A 21,557-nucleotide genomic window follows, 5' to 3' on the forward strand; every position below is an offset into this window, starting at 1 on the left:
TAGTGAGAGACACTAAAATGGTAGGATAACCCTACCATGAACACTGACTAGTGAGAGACACTAAAATGGTAGGATAACCCTACCATGAACACTGACTAGTGAGAGACACTAAAATGGTAAGATAACCCTAACATGAACCCAGATTAGCGAGCAACACTAAAATGGTAGGATAACCCTACCATGAACCCAGACTAGTGAGTGACACGAAAATGGTAGGATAACCCTAGCATGAACCATGACTAGTGAGCGACACTAAAATGGTAAGATAACCCTAGCATGAACCTTATGACTGTTGCTCTAGTAGTCAGTGACATTTAGGTCACTAAAATTGACTGTTATTACAATAAATGGTTATGTTACAAGTTACTACCACAAAAAATACATTAATCTAAAACCTGAGAAAGACGTTGTGGGAATTATGTATTGAATTAAAATTGTATGTTGCTGACAAAAATATAATAAAAAACACCATACCCTTTAATAGCAGACACTAGGAGAGAGGTCAATTCTGTGCGATTCTCACAAAAACATTTCTTTCTGAATCAGAAGCATACAAGCTGAACTTTAATGAATGTCTGGCTTAAGGTGGAACAAAGAAATAAAAAAATGGTAACAGAAAGCAGGACGTTGTTCCATTACAGAATTTTTCTCATCTTTCAGCCAATGCACAATAACAATTAATCATGTTATTTTCAATAGTATGAGCAAGTGAGACAAAAGCACAATAGAGACTTAACTTTCTCAAAATTAAACATTTATTGAAGAATGATAGTTGATGTCTCAAAACATTAAAATGGTGTATAATCTGCTGTAATCACGTCCAAATGTACAATATTATCTCATTAGAAGCTTATGAGATTATAAAATCATAAAATACACAATGGGTAGTTATTACTCCAAAGGATCATTTGGCTTCTATCGTCAATTATGCTGCAAATAACCAATAGAATAACCACCGATGCTCCAACGAGACTGTCATGCTGGCAACATTTAAGATGTAACAATGTGATGATGCTTTGTTTTGATCTCATTATATATTAATGCCCAAATGAATTAAATTGTAGTATTTTTTACACATGTCAATCAGAGAGGACTGCAAAGCTTATTTCAGGTGAACATCTGTATGAAATCATGTATGATGCTCTTTTCTGTCTATATTGTTCACAATTACTTCCTTCTTTTGTATGGTAACTGAAGCACTGTTCACTTGTCAAAGTATCTAGGATACTCTCAAGAGAGGTTCTGAAAAAAGTGAGAAATAATTCATGTGATAATTCTGTAATTTGTTCCATCTCACGTGGATTTTACTACAGAATAAAACAGACACACTAACACAGAAATGTCATCAACCAGTATTATAAATGGATGACATCATTCTTACAAGCAAACTTTTATTATGCTGAAATCTATTATGGGAAGTCCCTCAAAGCTAGATCTTATGCAAAGATCCCTGCCATTTTAAGTCATTTTAAAGTTTATCCCTTTGAGTACTGGTGGCCAAATCGGATGATTAATCAAATTTGAAAAATTTATAAAGTAATTAATACACTCGTGCTTAATGTGAAATTTCTGTTGCACAGATGTTTGTGAGAGAGTTGCTTACCGATTTTTCTATGTGGAGTAAAAGTCGTGATATAAGGAGAGTGGATCAGCATAATGCCTTGATACTTTCTGATAAATGTATGAAAATCTATTCAGTGATTTTTTAAAAGAAGTTTTTCAAAGTTTCATATGTTGAATTTAAGTATCCATACTTATTGACAGATTTGGTGTTATCCTTAAAAATTTCAAACTCTGCATGAATGCAGTGTGCTAAGTTTTGTTTTCATTTTTCTGGTTGTTTAGCAGATGAATGATGGACAAGTTTTTCCATTTTTACCAGATAAACATAGAAATACACGAATCCAAACTGTCATAAAAACTAACTGAGCGTAATTTTAACAAGTAGAACATTTTAGAGAATTTGGCGAGGGAATATAAAATGAGGAAACTATTACATGCTAAAAATACACATACATGATACCAATTATGTACTTTTTCTTGAAAATTAAGTTGATTTTAAAGCAACTGAAAAAATTGTGATGATGTTACAATATTATGATTTAGCATATAATTTCACATTAATATTTGGGTATAAAATATGCTGCTAATTATATATGCAAATGTCCCAGTGTTTAAAAACTAAAAGTGGTAATTTCATTCTCTTCCCTTCCATCTTTCTTATGTTTCAAAACTTTATAATGCACAATCAAATCTGTAGACCCATACGAGAAATACCTATACAATTTGGGTGACTTTGGCAAATTCACATGCTTTCACTGGTCAGGGCATAGATCACAAGATCCGCTGGCCAATGGACCTAAAATTGACAAAGGAAACATACTAAATTAGATAGTATACCACTTTAACTGTCAAGTGGCCATCCATTTAATACACAAAAATCTGGTAAAGCTTGACCCCCCCCATTACACATGCTTTTTTACACCTCACCCCTGTGTTCGTATGTTTGATGCACCCACCCCCCCAATTCTAAAGAACAGCCCATATTTAATACTCAGAAATGATCAAGGATTAATAATATTAACGTATTTAATAACACAGATATACCACCGATGTAGAATGTCTGGCTGCACCAAAGAAATAAGCTGCATAACTTTAAAAAGTTGATCTAGTGTCCAATAAAATTAAAATGCCGACTGAACCCAGTCAAACAGGTTACGTATTAGACAAATTATTAATGAGGTTTCACCACCCCCCCCCCCCTTTCATCTGTGTACATACATTATCAGTAGACACATCCACATCCACCCTCCATGCGCATGTACTAAATGGATGGCCCCTAATGATACATTCTTTACTCACTCAGGCTGCAAAGATAAAACAAGATTGTTTCTTGCATACATTGAAATACAATCAACATATTTGAAGGATAAAATAAGCGAAACAAAATTGGGACTGCATGTATTTATTATCTTATAAAGAAGCCTATAAAAGGTAAAAATTGCATATTTGCAATCTACTATTGCATAAATTATATGAAAAAATATAATGCAAAAGAAAAGCTTAATTACAAAACTTTTAGATATATAATTTTTATAAAAATATTATATTGTTCATATTAAAGTCTTAGCTAGACATGGTTTACATCTGCTTATATTTAAATAATCATAAAATGAAATAGAAATAACAAGAACAAAGATATGTGTTTATAAAACATGATAGCCCCATTGAAAAACAGATACAATGTAATATTTGATGAAGATTTTAAACACTGCTATACTGGCAAGACAATCCAAAAATGTCATCTATGTATGCAAATCCAATTGTTAACCTTATTTTTACCTGTGGGGGTGGGGTGATTGTGCTAACAGGGATTATGTAACAAGTTGAGCATAAAAATTGTATAAAATGTTTATAATACTGAAAAATTGCTGTAAGAAAAAAAATACAAGTAATAAATTACTTTACAAACTGAAATAGAATTACTTTCATCGCTTGCCATGTAAAATTCAATATTTTATATATATATAACACGCTTCCCCCATTCCTTCCATGCCATAAACCAGGTTTATATAACATGCTTCCCCCACTGTCCTTCCATGCCATAAGCCAGGTGTTTGAACATAAAAACGTTATCTTATGTGTCATCCTCAAAGAGAAACATCCACACAGTTTGGTCGAGAGTCCCCATATTGTATGCCATTTTCATACAGTTTGGTCAGGAATCACTATATTGTATGTCATTTTCATACAGTTTGGTCAAGAATCACTATATTGTATGTCATTTTCATACAGTTTGGTCAGGAATCACTATATTGTATGTCATTTTCATACAGTTTGGTCAGGAATCACTATATTGTATGTTATTCTCATACAGTTTGGTCAAGAATCACTATATTGTATGTCATTCTCATACAGTTTGGTCAATAATCACTAGCGTTTGTCATTTTCATACAGTTTGGTCAAGAATCACTATAGTGTATGTCATTCTCATACGGTTTGGTCAAGAATCACTATACTGTATGTCATTTTCATACAGTTTGATCAGGAATCACTATATTGTATGTCACTTTCATATACTTTTACAATTTACAATTATTGGCAACATTATTATTCTGTATATTTTCTTTTAAAATCGAAAATTCTTACAAGGATACCAGCAATCGGACTCAAAATGGCATACCTCTCTTGCACATGTTTATTACAAGAGCAGCCTATTTTGGTCAATTTCTACCCAGTGGATTAAGAGGAAATGTAGTTGCAGATGAACAGATGGATGGCCAGACAAACTGATCCAATACTTGATTATAATCAGACCAATTGATTAAAAAATTAACATAAATACCAAACATTTTGTTAGTGTTTACAGCATCTGCCATATTCAGATCACTGTTCCTTGCTGACTGCTCTTTGTATCTTTGAATAGGTACAGTATATCAACCAGATACTACTGGCATTTTATTCAGTCTTACATTTATTATCATGCCTATTTTAGTAACATAATTTGATCTATTTTGCATATACCATAATTGGTTAATTATCTGCACCACTTTAATGACTTCATCTTTTCATTATCATGGGAAGTTTCCAGTTTATTCAGTACAACAGTCTGTAATAAGAGAGACAAAACATGATCTTTTGAAACAAGCTTACTGCTTTTATTAGCTGTGAAACCTATAATGAGATTATAATCGGTAAAATGAAATCAAAGCCAATAAAGATAAAAAAATGAAAAAATGATTTCATACCCTACCCTAAGACTTTTGTCAAGCTTACTTAGAATTAAAATTGGAATGATCAAACTGTTTTGGTATGAAAAACTTCAACAATATTTATGGATATAAGGCACTAGATCATTAAGGCTAATTTAACTGTCATGATTTCACTAAATTATTGTAAATAACAAATAATGCAAATAGGAAGATTTGTTTACAAACTCTTCAGTTATATGTAAAATACTGAAAAGACAAATTAATAGGTATTGATGCAAATACATGACATGCCTTGAAGACAGCAAGTAAGTTTTCCATAGAGAATGTTAGCAAACTTGTTCCACTATTCAATAATGGAACCCATATCACTTGCATGTGAACAACTGTACTTTGTCCAATATGTTTTTGCTGAGTTTTGCATTAAAACTCTTTGCATCAACACAGCCAGAAGTGTGTGTGTGGGGAGGTATGGCCTGCACCCACTTCCGCTTTAAAAAAAACATACACAAATGTACAGTCACTTGTCACTTTAAATTTGACCATCATTTTATTCTTGCACATGTTTATTGGGTAGTATGCACACTTGGAGTGAACAGACACAGAGTTTAGTTTGGGTACCCTTGCGAGGAAGTCAGGGCCTGAAGGAAATTTTGGAACAACCCCATTCCCCCAACACTAGACCTGATCCAGCCTGGCTTCATAATGTTTACTGCAATGGGAGATATTTTAGACTGACATTGTTCAGATGAATTTCTTAATAATCTGTTTGGCAAAGTTATCTCCTATTCATTTTGAGAATTGCCATTTCTGTACAGGTTTAAAAATCCACAGGCTTGCAATAATGTCATGATGAATGCCATCACTGTAGTACCAGATGAATCAAAGTCATTGTTGTTGCTGTTGTGGGGTTTAATGCCATTTTTCAGCACACAATAGGTTATATATGGCATCCAGTGTAACTGGTGAGGAAGAACCTGACAAGAACCACTGATCTATGGGAAGCTACTGGCAAGTTTTTGGTCTTTACCTTTTTTGGGCTTAAAATTAAACAATCCAACATTTTTATAAAGGCAGTTAAAAATATCTGGTGTCGAGATTGTCAAACCACTCTATGATTAGACGAGTGCAGAGTCAGTGCTGACCAAGTGTTGCATAGTGGTTGGACTTTCGTGGGGGGGGGGTATTTTATGTATCTCTGGCCGCTATAATTATCAATATGTGGGGGACATTGGCTGTTTGAGATGGAGGGTGTCACAGGCCTCCCTCAAAATGCAACACTACTGATAATTGTTTCTAATGTCAAGAACATGCCAACATTCATTAAAAGTTCAAACATTCTACAATAAGTTTGTTTTCCATTTGTTTTTATCAAACTCAAACAAGTGCTTACCTTTCACTCTTCAGTACTAATAAATGTTTACAAGACGGTGAGCAGACTGGTCTAAATTTAATTACATGCAACTGTTGTCAGAAGGGTAATAGAATATATTCCATTAACAATCTTTCATATGACTGATTTCAGGTCATTAATGTTAATTTTTATATTTGTATCATAACTGGTAGAGTAAAACTTTATTCTGGTCAAATAAAACATTTAGTACTTGCCTCAGTGGGTGAATGTTGTATTTCTTTATTAACTGGAGATTTGTCAAACCATGCTTTAAGTTCACCAAAAAATGTTATAAATTTCACACTACTACAAGTTTAAAAACATAACGTGTAGGATATTATTGGCAAAACAATAACTCTCTCTAGAATAAAATGATAATTTATGCATCAAGCCGAAAGGGCTTGAAATGATGTCCTTGATTATCCTACATAATAAGTGAACCCTATTTTGTTGTTATCAAGTTGATGTGCTTAATGGGTGAAAATGGCTTTTAAATATTTGAATTTATGCAAGACATGATTGTTTCAAGCCTAGTTTAAGTCACAACAAAGATGAATAAAGGTCAGATTAGTCAAAATATAGTTACATGTTCTGACATTTATTTTGTTTCTTCAGAAATACAAAGACTCCCTAGTAGCTAGCGAAATTAGTTCAAGTGATTGTAGCAAGTTATCATTTCAATAGGTGGAGACACAGAAATAGTAAGTCCCAACATTTGTTCCTTCTGCAGGTATTATAGTTTGCCAGAACAAATATTACATCTTGTATTAGCCCACAGCATGAATGATTCATAACACAAATATCAATGAAAACAAGTAAAGTCTGATATTAACTTGAGATGAAGCAAAAGATTCATTTTTCAAAACTGCCATTGTAAAGCCTCTGCTGAAGAAACCAACACTAGACCAAAACAATTTAAAGAACTACCGCCCAGTTTCTAATCTCCCATTCATATAAAAAATCTTAGAAGAGGTTGTTCTATCCCACCTTGTATCTCATGTGAATTCAAATAGTCTTTTTAGTAATGTACAATCTGCATATCACCCTTGCCACAGTACTGAAACTACTCTTCTAAAAGTAGTTAATGACATTCTCTCTGCTTTGGATAGCGGAAAGATTACAGTCCTCACCCTAAATGATTTGTCCTCAGCACAATAGACCATGATATATTATTTCACCGTCTCCAGCATGTATTTGGCATTCATCATACAGCCTTACTGTGGTTCAAGTCCTACTTTGTCAACTGGACACAAATTGTGTCTGCAAACTGAATGCACTCCAGCCCAGTTGATCTATGTTGTGGTGTTCCACAGGGGTCTGTTCTTGGACCTGTTCTCTTCATTCTATACACTCAGCAGCTCTCAAGTGTCATAGATCATCATCCAGTGTCTCACCAATTGTATGTTGATGATACCCAAATATACAAATCTAGCCACCCAACTTAACTTGATGCTACCATCCAAGGTGTAGAGAGGTGCATTTCTGATGTGAAATCATGGACGACATGTAACAAGCTGCAGATGAATGATGATAAAACTGAGGCCATTCTAATCACAACACAAAGACTTTCTCATTCACATCCTTTACCTCAAACAATAAATATCAGCAACACCAACATTAAATTCACACAATCAGTACGAAACCTAGGTGTTACTCTGGACAGTACTCTCACATTCCACCAACATGTCATGAACATATGCAAGGCTGCATATCTTGAGCTGAGATGCATCAGCTCCATTCACAAATATCTTTCAGTTGATGCCACTAAAACACTTGTGTGTTCATTAGTACTTTCAAGACTGGACTATTGTAACTCAATTCTGTCTGGATCATCTCAATATCTACTCCAGAAACTTCAAAACACAGCTTCTCGGATCATAGAGTATCATGATCAGAGCAGACCTCCCCGCTGCTCTGTACCCTACACTGGCTATCCATTTGATCCAGAATCAAATACAAAATTTGTTCTCTGTGCTACATTTCACTGTTGGACTCTAGTCCAACATACCTATCTGACCTCACCCATGTGTAGACACCAGCAAGATACTTACGCTCCTCTTCTGACAATCGTATACTCATTATTCCAAGTATGAAAACAAAGTCATATGGACAGCGTTCTTTTGCATACCAGGGCCCAGCAACATGTTATGAATTGCCCACTGAACTTAGATACAAAGACAGTGATCCCATTCAAGAGTGCTCTCAAAACTCACTTCGACTGCAAGAACAAACTTAAAGACCTAATGTTTCCTACCTTAGATATTCTCAGCATGTTTGTTACGTTTTCTAATTTCATGGTGTTTGTTTTTGTAATCATATCATTATATGTTTTTTTTATCTTATAGGTGTTGTCTAATGTTGTAAAGCGCTTAGAGCTTCTAAAGATTAGGCGCTATACAAAGTCCTCATTATTATTATTATTATTATTATTATTATACTACATGAGACTATAAGGCATTAAAATTTGGTTCTTCTTTTAAGTTAATAAAAACAGTATTATCTTAATATACCTTCTGTTCAAACTTTAATTCCAACCTAGTATATTACAAATTTACTGTTATTAGCTTTATTTTAATATAGAAAATGTTTATTAAAAATAAGGAAGTCCCAGATTCCTCCTTATCCTCTCTTGCAAAATGGTCCATATAAAAAGGAATGTGTTAAATGGCTGTTAAAACCATATCAATATACAATTCAGTAAAAGCATACAAGTATGGACTTAAAAGCAAAATCAATAAACCCATCATGAAGAAAAAGAGTCTTAACAATAAAGATAATAATACTCTGATACTCTTAACCCAAAATTATTTTTAAAATCTCATTAAAAGTTATGCCTCCTGTAACAATATAAAAATCCATAATCAATAAGTAAAAAAATCTCTACGCAATGTTGACAGCTTTTTTCTTATTTAAAGTCACAATGAAATCGCATATTCTTAATTCAAATTTGGGAAAATATTGTTTACTTCATCATAATGTAACTTCTATCTGAACAGGAAGCACAACAAGTTAGTGGGATCTCAAATAAAAATTAAAAGTCCTCATATCAAATCTAATAATTCACAAAAAATGAAATTATATTCTATATTCTCTACAATAGAACTAATCATTCATTAGTTTATCAGTTAGTCTTTAGGTAAAAAAAATTGAGAATGCCAGTCTTTGTACATAACGTATATTCAAGCAATGATGACATTTGCATCTGAAAATGTAGTAAAAAACAAACCTTGACTATATCTATTTTATCACTGTTTGAAACAAAGTAACTGAAAAATGAAAAAAAATAAGCTGTTTAATTGAAAATGACATGTTGCATACAAATTGTGGCATGTTTAAAGACTAAGTTACTCCACCCAGTAATTAACTAATTATTCACAACAAATCTTTTAATGGTACACTGATTATATAATTTTAGGGAAATTCATCTGTTAAAAATATAAATATTTAAAAGAACAAAGATAATTTTTCAAAATAACACATTCTATTTTTATGTAGCTGTTAGAATATGTGATTTTCCATTTTTAACAACGATTATGCTTTATATTTAATTACCAATTGATTAACTCCTTATTTGGCCCATATAACTTGTGTTTTGAAACTCCTCTCTGAGAACCTTCCTTTCATAGTATGATGTCTAAAGAAGCATATAGATCAATGGTTCTTTATGGTAGTTAAGTACAATTTTCTAGTGCTCAAAGGTATTATCTTTTATCTTTTTGATACTTCTGCTCCAAAACTGAATTTTTAGCTGTGCCAAAGTTTCACTTTCTCAAATTAGTACTTTACTGAATACTATGATTAGACTGCTCTGCTTGGCCTAAGAAGTTATAGCATCACCTTGGATGTGGGACATCGTAGGTTAGAACCTTGGCTGAGTCATACCAAATTTTTACAAAAATGGTACTATCAGCTGCCTCACTTGGCGCTCAACATTAAGATGTTATTTTTAGGACTGGTTGGCCTGGTGTCAGGTTAATGTGACTGGCTAGGACATTATGCTACATGTCTGCAGCATGATGCCCAATTGCTAGCCATCACTATAAACAGCCACACTGCAGGCATCATTGCAATATGACTCAATTTTTTTTAAAGCTACATTAAAAATCCAAATCACACACACACACACACTACTGACAGATTTCTTATCTGTTCTTTAATGCTGTATTAGGGTTTTAGGTCCATAAATGCCATAGCTTGCTTGCTCCGACAGAGGTGTTTTGACCAAACAAATAACTGTACTTCTTATTATCATTTTTTAGTCTTATTTATTCAACCAATCTTAACCCTTAAAGGCTTTATAGCTTTGAAGCACATGATCCAGCAGGGCTAAATTGTTTGAGAAAAGAAATGAAAAGTGCACTCCAATTTTAAATTGTATGTAATTTAATTAGGTTTTGTATCATGTCTGCTTTACATTAAATTTTGATATACCGCTGAAGGGGGGGGGGAAACTGGAAAACTATTTTGTCCATTCAGCATGTACATCAGACTCGTATTTAACACCATTTTGGGTCTCAAAATCAGTCACTGGTATCTCCATTAAAACTTTCCCAGCTCCAATAATCAGATAACTTCATAATAACAGAAATCATTGTCTTCATCAGTATCAGCGGCCAGTATTTGTGGAACAAAAGAAGATGAACCAAGCAGGGAATTAGCCATTTTGGTTTTTCTAGGTAGGCTGTATTTTTAAAATGCACTTGTAAAACTTCCTTTTTACATGGCTTAAACTATGACATAATGCTTGCTACAGGGCACAATGTGCCAATAAAATCTAGTTTAAGAACCATTGATGTCAAGCTGAAGAATCCAGATGTAAACAGTTGCCTACCTGAAAAAAAGACTTACGCTGCAAAAAACACGACGATACCTCTACTAGTGTGACTTACCCGAAGTACTTTAAATAAAAATTGTTTACAGTGCAGAGTACATTTTCCTATGAGTGACTTTAAATTGTTGGAGTTCCTGTGCATGAATATTTGGGAAATTCATATAAATTTTGCATGATTGATGCCCTGGAAGCATCTCTGTATCTGTTTTGTAATGAATCTAAAGATAAAAAAAGCTATTGGATAATAAATTGTTTCCAAACTTAACAATTATCAATAGATGGGTATTGTGGGCTTTAAAAGATTTAATTCATTGTGCTCCTAAAGTAACTTTTATGTTCTCAGACATTTTCCAATATATTTTCAAATAATGAAAACAAAACATTTGTGGCTAAGCTAACAAAACTTTAAATCACAAAATCTCGATCATTACATCGATTAAAAGTAGCACTGTGAATAATTGTAACCAAAATTAAAAAGAAATAATGGCCAAAATTGATAGTTTGGAAACAAATGGGTGTTCAGTTTACTACTAGGTCAATCATTATGCAACCAACTTTTTACCCACGGTAGAAACTAACTGATACATGTAAAATAAAATTCTAATGCGTCATTATGCATACAATAAAAAGAGTGGTCACACCATACCTCCTACTATGGTTTGTGGTCATTGTGGTTTCAGCTCTGTATTCCTATCTGGGTGTGGTATATACCTATCTGCTCTGACACCAGGTGGTTTCTCTGACAGGTCGTCTCAAGCAAAAAAGAGGTATGCAGTGCTGAAAATACAAAAATAAATTTTGCCACCAGAACAACTTCATACAAATTTGAGTTACACACTCTACTCTTACAGTTGCATGGCTGGTTAATCTAAAGAGTACAACTTGTATCAATTTATTCCATGCTACTGCCGATTTATAGATAAGCAGTGAATTTTTATATTTTACACAATCAAAATGACTAAAATCCTGGAGACAAATTGTTCAATGCGTTGAGAACACAGTATTTAGGCATATATTACTCTTGATGTACGTACAGTATGTACTTCATTTTGGGAATGCTGAAATTGGATAAAGCTGAAGTATACTTTGCTAATGAAATGAATAAAAATATATTAATACTTGAGAAAGTGTTTAGATAGCTTCATTTCATTCAAGATACTTCTCATCCTTTTAACCAATTTTGGCATTTCTGACTTCCATTGCATTACTGCCAACTGAAATGTAGGCCAACGAACTTGAAAACATGTCCACATGCTTGTGTGAGAATTTGAATTAATTAGAAAAAAGACATCAGAGTAAGTAAAGTCTGATAAACTTTATTACTTTAATTTGTAGAAAAATGTTGAGACGGGCTGACAAGAGAGATATTCCTGAAAATTTGACTTCTTGTTCTGATGTTAGTCAACATTGGAATTCACTACACATACCGTTATTTAGTAAGTAAAACCTAAATCCCCAAAACATATCAGGGTTGATGTCTTACACTGTTAGGATTAGCTTAAGGCCATTTTTAATGCTACACAACAGTAAATATATCTGGTGGAAGAAGAACCTGGAAAACCACTGGGAAAAACCACTGACCAATGGGAAGCTAGTGGCATGCTCTCTCAAAACGGAGCAGAGACTGAGACTAAATTTTCCTGTGAATAGTATATGTACTATATAAAAATAAACAAATAATTTGAAGAGTAGAGTGTAAGCAACAATAACCCTGACCTGTGCATTACATTATACAAATGACTGCCTGTTATGCTGCTGTTACCCTTTGTTTGTATCACCCTACTGATTTGAAAAACTGAAAGAATAAAAGATATCAAAAATGCACAAAACTTAGCCATTGCATTCACTGATTTATGAGTTCTAAACTGATTGCCACCAGATGTGTCATCAACACTGCTGACTTTTTTAATCAAAAGGGAGCTTCTTTAGCAACATTGTCGCCGTTTTTGCTTGGGCCAGGTTCTGTTTTCAAGCACAGTTGTGATTGAAATTACTGTCTTTGAAAATCTTAATTCCATAAGTTAGGGATTTACATCTCTTTGAACACGTGTATACAAAAATTCCTTCTATTTATTTGTTTAAATTGTTCTTGAAATATTAGAACCAAACATCGCAAATATTGGACGCAGATGACATGGCTTCTACTTAGTTCTACAATGTAAGACATAGCACATGTTTTTGTTTTAGTGATATAATGCCTACAACATAAATATCAGCGTCGAGGTCTTGCATGTAGGACGAGGCTACTACTGAAATAGACTATTCTAGAAATCAGAAATGGACAGAGGGCTTACAAACAAACGGGAGGATATGCGAATACTATAAATATAATATAAATCTACCTACCTCGTTGCATTTAAAGTCTCTTGTATAACAGTTTCAGCTATAAAACAACGCCGTCTAGGCCAACTACTAGGTCTACGAAATACTAAACATCTTGCCCACCATGGCTTTTGTACATTTTGTACTCTTCAGTACTAAAGATTCAGCATCCCGCAGCATTTTGAGAAACAACCAATGAGAGGGAATTTTACAATTATTTTACTGAATACTAGTATACTATTGGTTCCAACGATTTCGCATGTGAGCAATCTCCTAAGGATTCTTAGGTTTTCCACCCATTTCAATAAAGGAATTTCTTTGCCTAATTCACTTTACTTGTAATTCAGATAAATATTAATTGAGAGGTTCATTAAGAAGTCATTCTTGTTAATTAATGTTGATTTAGAGGTTAATTAGGACGCCATTCTCATTATGTGAAAACTAATTCTTATTAATGTGTATTTGTCATGTGGCCAACAAATCGTACCAGTATCAATCGGCCTCTGAATTAATTTGCAAAGAGTAAATCATACTTCCTTTAATGATTAGATTTCTCATAATATTGCAGATTAAAAAATTTAAATGCTTATTTTGTACATTGTTTTTAATTACATTCAGATTTTATTTTTGTTTAGTTTGAAAATTCGTAATTATATATGAATTGGCCAGCGCAAATTAGTTTTCTAAATCTGAAACTTTTGTTTTTTTATTATTCTAGCCCGAGATATCAAATCAGATATCGCGGCTGGTTTATGAGAAACACGAAAAAAGTCAAGCTGCCAACAAAAGGGTTGTCCTTAATAATTTCCTTTTTTAATCAGGTAAGTTAAATTACATTTTCCACTTACATTTTAAATGCCGAAAAGAAACAATGCAATGCCACACATTTCTAAACGAATGTAACGTAGTTTTATCCATGCTGTTTAATTAAACCCATCCTTGCGTATTGGAAACAGGAATATATAATTCTTTCAGTTCTTGTTTATATGACCATTTTAAATGAGAATCAACGAAACTTTATTTGCTAACAATAAGTACTCAATTTTTATCGTTAGACACATTTCTAAATTAAAACCATGCGAAAAAGACAATGTTAGAATGTCTGATGCAGGTGTACCAGTTTGGAGAGAGAGATAAAGAGAGAGAGACTTCTTGAACCAAAACCAAGTGCTATTGTTGCAGGGAGGACACGTGATTAATGTTTCCTTGGTATTGTTGTTGTTGTTGTAGGGTTTAACGCCATTTTTCAGCACACGATAGGCTATGCATGGCGGTCAGTATTAATGGTGGAGGAAGAACCCGTAAAGAACCACCAACCCACGAGAAGCTACTGGCAAGCTTTCTCACATACACACGTTTCCTTGGTATATTAATAGATTCGGATGACCAACTGATCCCCTTTCTATTAATGCACATACATGTATGTATGTATGTATGTATGTATGTATGTATGTTTGTGTGTGTGTGTGTGTGTGTGCATGTATGTTCTTATGTTAGGTGTTTAGGCTTGAATAAACAGTAACACAAGAAAGAGTGAAAACAACAAGCTTTGAAAAATATAACAATTTATTTCCCTAGAAAAATTCTGTAAAAATGGAAGAAAAAAAAAATATGAACTAAGAATCAAATTTAAAAAATAATCCAAGAATAATCCACGAATAAAATGTTATAAGTCCTAATAATGAAATGTTTTAATGATTTCAAGTTCGATTCCCGACGAAGGATCCAAGATGGAAGGCGATGACGTATGATGTATCCTGTACTGTGTTGAAGTCTACAGTTCCTTGTAGAAGCACAGTAATTAATCATCCGGTTTTTGAAATCCCAAATAAAATTTTTAAGAAATGTCTTTGTTCAAGAATTCTGTATGAATACAATAATATTTCCAGAGAAACGAATTAATCTTTTAGAGTCCAAATAATCTGAAGAAACTTAACAAATAACACAAAACCTCAAAAATTCAATACTGGTCACAACAGAAGAAAACAATTTGACATCAAGTGTTTAAAAGCCCCAAAACCTCTCTCTAAACATCACTATTAATACTAAATATTTCGCAATTTCGGAAATGCCTAATTGCGAAATAAAGGATCACGTGATCATGTTTTACATGTAAAAAATCACATAGCTCCTGTATGTCCTTGATAATAATCAATCAGATTACTCCGAGAAAATGTTGTTTACTTGACCCTCAATCAAGACCAGGAACTAAGTCAAAGATATAAACAAGTGTTTCCATTATTAGATATCTAAGGAAAAATTCAGGCCAAACTGAATTTTCTGGAAAATATCAAATTCCTAGTAAACAAAATTACATTACACTGACATGTAATAAAAATAAAAAGACTCCAAAACCCACAACTTAATTCAAATATAAATTAAATCAAATATACGTAACAGTGTGTGGATGGATGGATGGGTGAGTATTTAAATTCTTCTTTTTCATCCCCGTGCGTATTAATCTATTGATAGTTTTCCATTTTTGATGTGAAAATCTTCTCCTAATGGATGCAAGTACAGATTGCATTTTAATGGTTTTTTTTCTCTTCATTTTCCGGATGTAGTTGAAAATATATCCATTTACTAAGAAATACATTGTCTGGATTGGCACTGTTTGGAGACTGATGACTCTTTGCATATGCATGGTAGGACCAGGTGGAATTTACTGGCCAAGATTTAAACAAATCTGCTTGGAAACTATTAATATATGCAAAATGTTGTCCAGATAATCACTTTTCTTACCTGAAGCAAATTTGCGTGAATTTTGTGGTGTATCTATCTGATGGATCCTACCAAATAACCAGAAGAATGACGAAGTACCGCCCATATCACGAAAATCATCCATTGCCAGCATATCTCTCAAGAGTTTCTAGCTCTCATCTGATCCCCAAGTAACACCCAAGGGGACGGACCTGTAACATATTCGCAGATTGTGTGCTGTTTGTTCTGTGGAAGAGGACAGTAATCTGGCAAAATGAGAACAAGTTGTAGAAAAGAGTCAGCCATCCTTTACAGGATTTACGGATGACCATATGAACATAGCAGTTCTAAAAAGGCGTTTTATAAAATGGAGAATGTTCTCTTGCCTATCGTGAATCTGTAAAAAAAAAAAAAAAATATCCATTACTAATTAACGTAAACTATCGAGACGCAATCGGTTCGTGCAATGTATCGGGTCTGTGGATGATTCATGGAACTAATTTAGTTCCCATAGCAAAACCTATTCAAACACCACGATGGGGCCACGATTCGTCGAGTGGTCTAAAGCGCTCTCCGTTACGGACCACTGCCATCTCACCTATGTCTGCGTGGGTTTGAGTCTCAGATTCGGCCAATGTGGGTATGTGAGAAAGCCTGCCTGTAGCTTCTCATGGGTCGGTGATTCTTTCCGGGGGTTTTCCTGGGTTCTTCCTCCACCGTTAATACTGGCCGCCATGTATAGCCTATCGTGTGTTGAAAAATGGCGTTAAATCCTACAACAACAACAACAAACACCACGATATTACAAATTCAAAAAATTTAAATTTGTGAATGTTCATGATCAAATCTGTATCAGTATGGACGTATCCTTGATGACAGAGAAAACCATATCATCGGCGGTATTTCTGGATCTACGCAGAAACAGGTGCTTTCAGAAGAGCTAGATAATAATTTTAGTTATAGGTTTTTCAACTCAGGTCTGTAAAAGAAGTAAAATTCCAACAATAAAAGATTATCTCTATATTTTCTTTAAGCTACAACTAGGGAAAGCTCTCAAAATGTTATTTTTACTAAAATCTTACTGTCGTTATCACCCAATCCTGAACAGCCACACCCATATATACTCTATTTTATACCCATATATGTTACGTTCACCCACTTCTAGACTGGTTCCCATACTTCAATAGCAGTAGTACCATGAGTCCAGGAAGAGGTACGACCCTAATAAAGGTTAGGCTACACTTCTAACCCAGATTACGTCTCACATACACCTGTGCCTGTAATTCATATATTCAACGTCACGGTGAACCTTAATTTCACCCTTTCCAAAAACAAGCTTTGCTACCTGTGTAAAGTTAGGACAAATGATTTCATAAATCGAGGACGCGATTATGAATTAGCCCTAATTTATCACAGATATATAATTTTATTTGTTTGAGAAAACTTTTACAAATGGAAGAATTAAATAAACTCACAAGCCAATGCAATAAAATTTTTGTAAGAAGTATGAACAGTGAATCGCCTGATTTCGAAAATTTGTAACATTTGCCAGCATGTACTAAGAAAGTATTGTCGCAAAATATAGAAGGAAGTAAAGTATTAAATGTACGCTAGATACATTTAAATATAATAACAAAGATGACATCTATTGGATGGTAGATGGAGATTGTTCATGCACAAATATTTCCAGGGAGTTCAAGCGCAAGTGCGATGAGATATATCACGGTAGTATTCTTGAGAACATGCCTGGCATTTGGAAAAATGACGTCATGAATAATTATAGGTTACTGCATTTGTATGGGAAAATATGAACGAGTTTTTGGATGGAATACTGCACGAACTTGGTAGTGCAGTATATCCTTCCGACAAAACGAGTTCATATTTTCCCATACAAATGCAGTTACCTTTTTATTATATGCTCATTTTTTATTCTACCTAAGGTTTAATTATATAAACAAAATACACTACAAGAAACAATGTAAATGAATGTATGCCGCATTCCAAACTAAATACACAAGCGCATATTCATCATTACACAAAACATAGCTACGATGTCGTAGCCTCAACTGCCCACGAGGTAGGAGTAAGGGTACTAATATTAGTACTAAAATCAACATTATTACTGCGCACATAACTCCGCCCAGATAAATTTGAACTTAGTCGCGAGCTCGACATAACTTTCGAAAGAAAATGGCATGTCTAGTTAAAATTGAAATTTGGAGTCAAATTGTGAATGAATGTGCACTGCAACAACTTTTCCATTTGATCTGGAATGAATAGATTCTGGTATTTTTCTCGATTCTAGGAAATTTGGTGATTATGAACTGGATCTGTATGTGACAATTCCACATGAAATACATGAGATTGAAGAAGCTAGGGAGAAGCGTGTTGACATCTGCAAATGTGTTTCTGTTTCTGTCATTGATTGTTTTAAATCATAATGTGGCAAAAATATGAAGTCTTTCAATTGCAATTATCAAAAAGACACTATGGAATTTAATGCTTATTTCATTTTGAGTGCAGTAAGGAGGATGCAACTGAACTTATCTTCGAAATTACAGCACAATTTCGAAATGTGTAATCCAGATTGAAAACCTATGACACGGCTCATGTAATTCGGATTTGCAGAATTAAGAAAATACATTTTGAGGAAATTCAGGATGTAAAATTGTAAGTATATTTTATTTTGCCATTCTTATCACCAGCTAAAGAAGAGAGTATATGACTTGTCACTTGTATGTTATTTGTAAGGACCTTATCTTGCGTCTGTTATATACTGTAGCTAGCCTAAATCCATTGTTGTTGTTGTTGTAGGGTTTAACGCCATTTTTCAGCACACGATAGGCTATACATGGGGGCCAGTATTACTGGTGGAGGAAGAACCCGGGAAATCCCCGGAAAGAACCACCGACCCTCGAGAAGCTACTGGCAAGCTTTCTCACATACCCACATTGGCCGAATCTGAGACTCAAACCCACGCAGACAGGTGAGATGGCAGTGATCCGTAACGGAGAGCGCTTTAGACCACTCGGCCACTTGGGTCCCCCCTAAATCCGTAACATTGTATCAACGCGGAATGTGCCAAAGCAGCTGGTATGTGGCAGTCCGCGAAACATCTGTTTTAGTTCATTCAGAAACAAATTTAAACAACCACAACGTAAAGAGCCTCTTGCGCGAGTGTACATGATTTGTGTACAAATCAAAAGTGCTGGCGTCTGCGTCCTTTGTTTGTTTACAATAGAAAGTAGTTCCTGTATGTACGTGAATGCTATATGTGTATTGTCGCACAGATTCAATATCGGGTAATACTGCACGAATCTGACAATGTAAAGTTAACGGGGGAAAAAATGAGCATATAATAAGAATATTTACTGGAGCAAATGCAACGGATACCGAGTTCCCAGCCTTATAAACTTTCTTATAGTATGTGATGTTAGATTAATCAAACTTAGATTAACACTGTCTCTTGAAAATTAAATAAATATTTCCGTCAATAATTTATGCAAGAAACAGTATATTAATTCAGAATGTAACCAGAATCACTTTCAAACAGAATGCTCATTTGCGCATAACATATCAATATGTAACCACACGGGTTCATGGGAATCAGCTGATGATGCCTTGTCATATTGTATGCACGTTTAGAGAATTTAGCGTACGAGGTTAAAAAGCTTGGTTTAAGGTCCCTGCCAATATTCGACGAGACAACTTGAGCATTTAAGAATACTTACCCTTCGTTTGCAACCCTGGTCAACTGGTTCCAGTGTATACGAAATGCAATACTTTTGGATAATGGACAACGTATGATCTCCAAACTGAGTAGGACTGCAACAATGGTCATATATATATATATATATATATATATAAGTAGTGAATGGGGATACTATACGTACAATGGAAATTAGCATTACAGACCCCCTTGGGAACATACGTACAATGGAAATTTAACATGGCGAAAAATCGTGGGAACATATACGTACAAGGGGAATTTAACATGGGATTTTTTTTTTAAATTTTAAAAAAACGGGTAGGCAATGGAAAGGCTATCTCTTTTCGAGAAATATGGCTGGCCCTGAAAAGGGCCTTTGGGTTTTTTCCTCTTCTTCTTCTTCTTTTAACTTCTTAACTTCTTCCACCATCCTCTTATTTTGTCCATCATTCCTTTCTTCTTTTTCTTTTCTGTTTCCGGCAACCAGTCCGGGTGGCCCATGGCCCGGAACTTCTCTTGGATTTTCATCCAGTTTGTGTTCAGTTTTTCGAATTCATCCCTTTTTTTTCTATTTTCTTCTTCTTTTCTTTCCTTTGACCACTTTTCTTTGATCTTCTTGACCTCTTCGGTCAGCACATTCCTCATTAGTTCTTCAGCTTTCTTAAGTTTTTCTAACCCCCACTTCGCGAAACACCAATCTGTCCATTCTACAATGTCTTCTAGAAAGCACCTTGCACTTGTCACATGATCTATCGCTTCTTTTAACTTACCCACTTTGACATACGGTGGGTTAATTAAACCTCTGATTCTCTTCTCCTCATCCTCTATCATTTCTTTTACAATATTTACGGATAAGTGGAGGCTGGTTACTTGTCTTGAGACGAAGTCTTTTGTCACTGCATACCTCCATTCCTGTTCAACCCTTTCTACTACACTCAATCCATCTACCATCCAATACCAACTTCCCATAAGATCGTTGTATAAAGCTGAAGCTGCTGGCATCTTGTTTGCTTATTCCGTAGAATGGGTTCCAATGGCCAACACTGTTAGTTTTATACTGAAAGCGCGTACGTGAAGGAAAACATCCCCTAAAAACATAAAATTGATCTTACCTAGATCATGACCCAACAACGCGCGGATGTGAAGGAAAACATCCCCCTACTTTTTCATTTCATATAATATAACCCCAACTATACTCTCCACATACGCTAAGAAACAATTAATAAACCCATAATCTACTATTCACACAAACATACCTGGGCTCTTATAAACACTAACACACCAACACATACCCTCACACATTAAAAAAGAGTTAGTGTTTATATTCACACTACTCTACCTACACACATTGGCAAATCGATGGTTATTTCTTTTCTAGAGTATTGGGTAGCCCTGAAAAGGGCTGTTTTTTGTTTGGAACTTCATGGACACCTGGTTAATGGTGGCACCTTCCAGGTCTGGCGCCACATACACATCTTATCCCCCAGTTACTTTTTACCTTTTGGGGGGAGAGAGCAGAGGCAGGATATGTCGCTTCAGAATCCCAATTTTCGCTCTCTGGGATTCTGAAATTTTTTCTTCTCTCCTTTTCCTCCTCCTCTTCTTTGTATCTTCTCTCATCCTCTTTGTATCTTCTTTCCTCTTCTTCTTTATATCTTCTCTCCTCCTCTTCTTTGTTTCTTCTTTCCTCCTCTCTTATTCTTCCTTCCTCGACAATGGCTTCCGCGGCCAGTTCATTTAATATGCGCCTGGCATATTCCAGATGCACATGAAGCTCCAACAGTTTCTCCAGTCTCGTGTTCATTTTTGGTGTTGATCAATCAACAAGGGTAGCTGGACTGCCGAACGAGTTTCAATTTATAGTGAAAGCGCGGACGTGATGGAAAACATCCC

General features: G+C 34.6%; 1 long non-coding RNA gene across 4 annotated transcripts in view; it reads right to left on the minus strand.

The window, feature by feature from the left end:
- Positions 1-737: 737 nt before the first annotated feature.
- The window catches only part of LOC149786723 (uncharacterized), a 71,198-nt gene continuing 50,378 nt past the window's right edge, over positions 738-21,557 (minus strand). For 2 of the 4 annotated variants that reach the window (XR_016425019.1, XR_016425020.1), the window contains exons 2-5: positions 19,687-19,780; positions 11,580-11,710; positions 2,278-2,359; positions 738-1,242 (exon numbers count right to left, since the gene is read on the minus strand). This is a non-coding gene — a long non-coding RNA (uncharacterized LOC149786723). Of the gene's footprint in view, positions 1,243-2,277; positions 2,360-11,579; positions 11,711-13,279; positions 13,572-19,686; positions 19,781-21,557 lie in introns of those variants that run through there. The other 2 variants (XR_016425017.1, XR_016425018.1) reach the window with 2 other exon arrangements.

This window comes from Sinohyriopsis cumingii, chromosome 12 (genome assembly GCF_028554795.1).
Source record: "Sinohyriopsis cumingii isolate HCF-2022 chromosome 12, ASM2855479v2, whole genome shotgun sequence".
Taxonomy (NCBI): Eukaryota; Metazoa; Mollusca; class Bivalvia; order Unionida; family Unionidae; genus Sinohyriopsis; species Sinohyriopsis cumingii.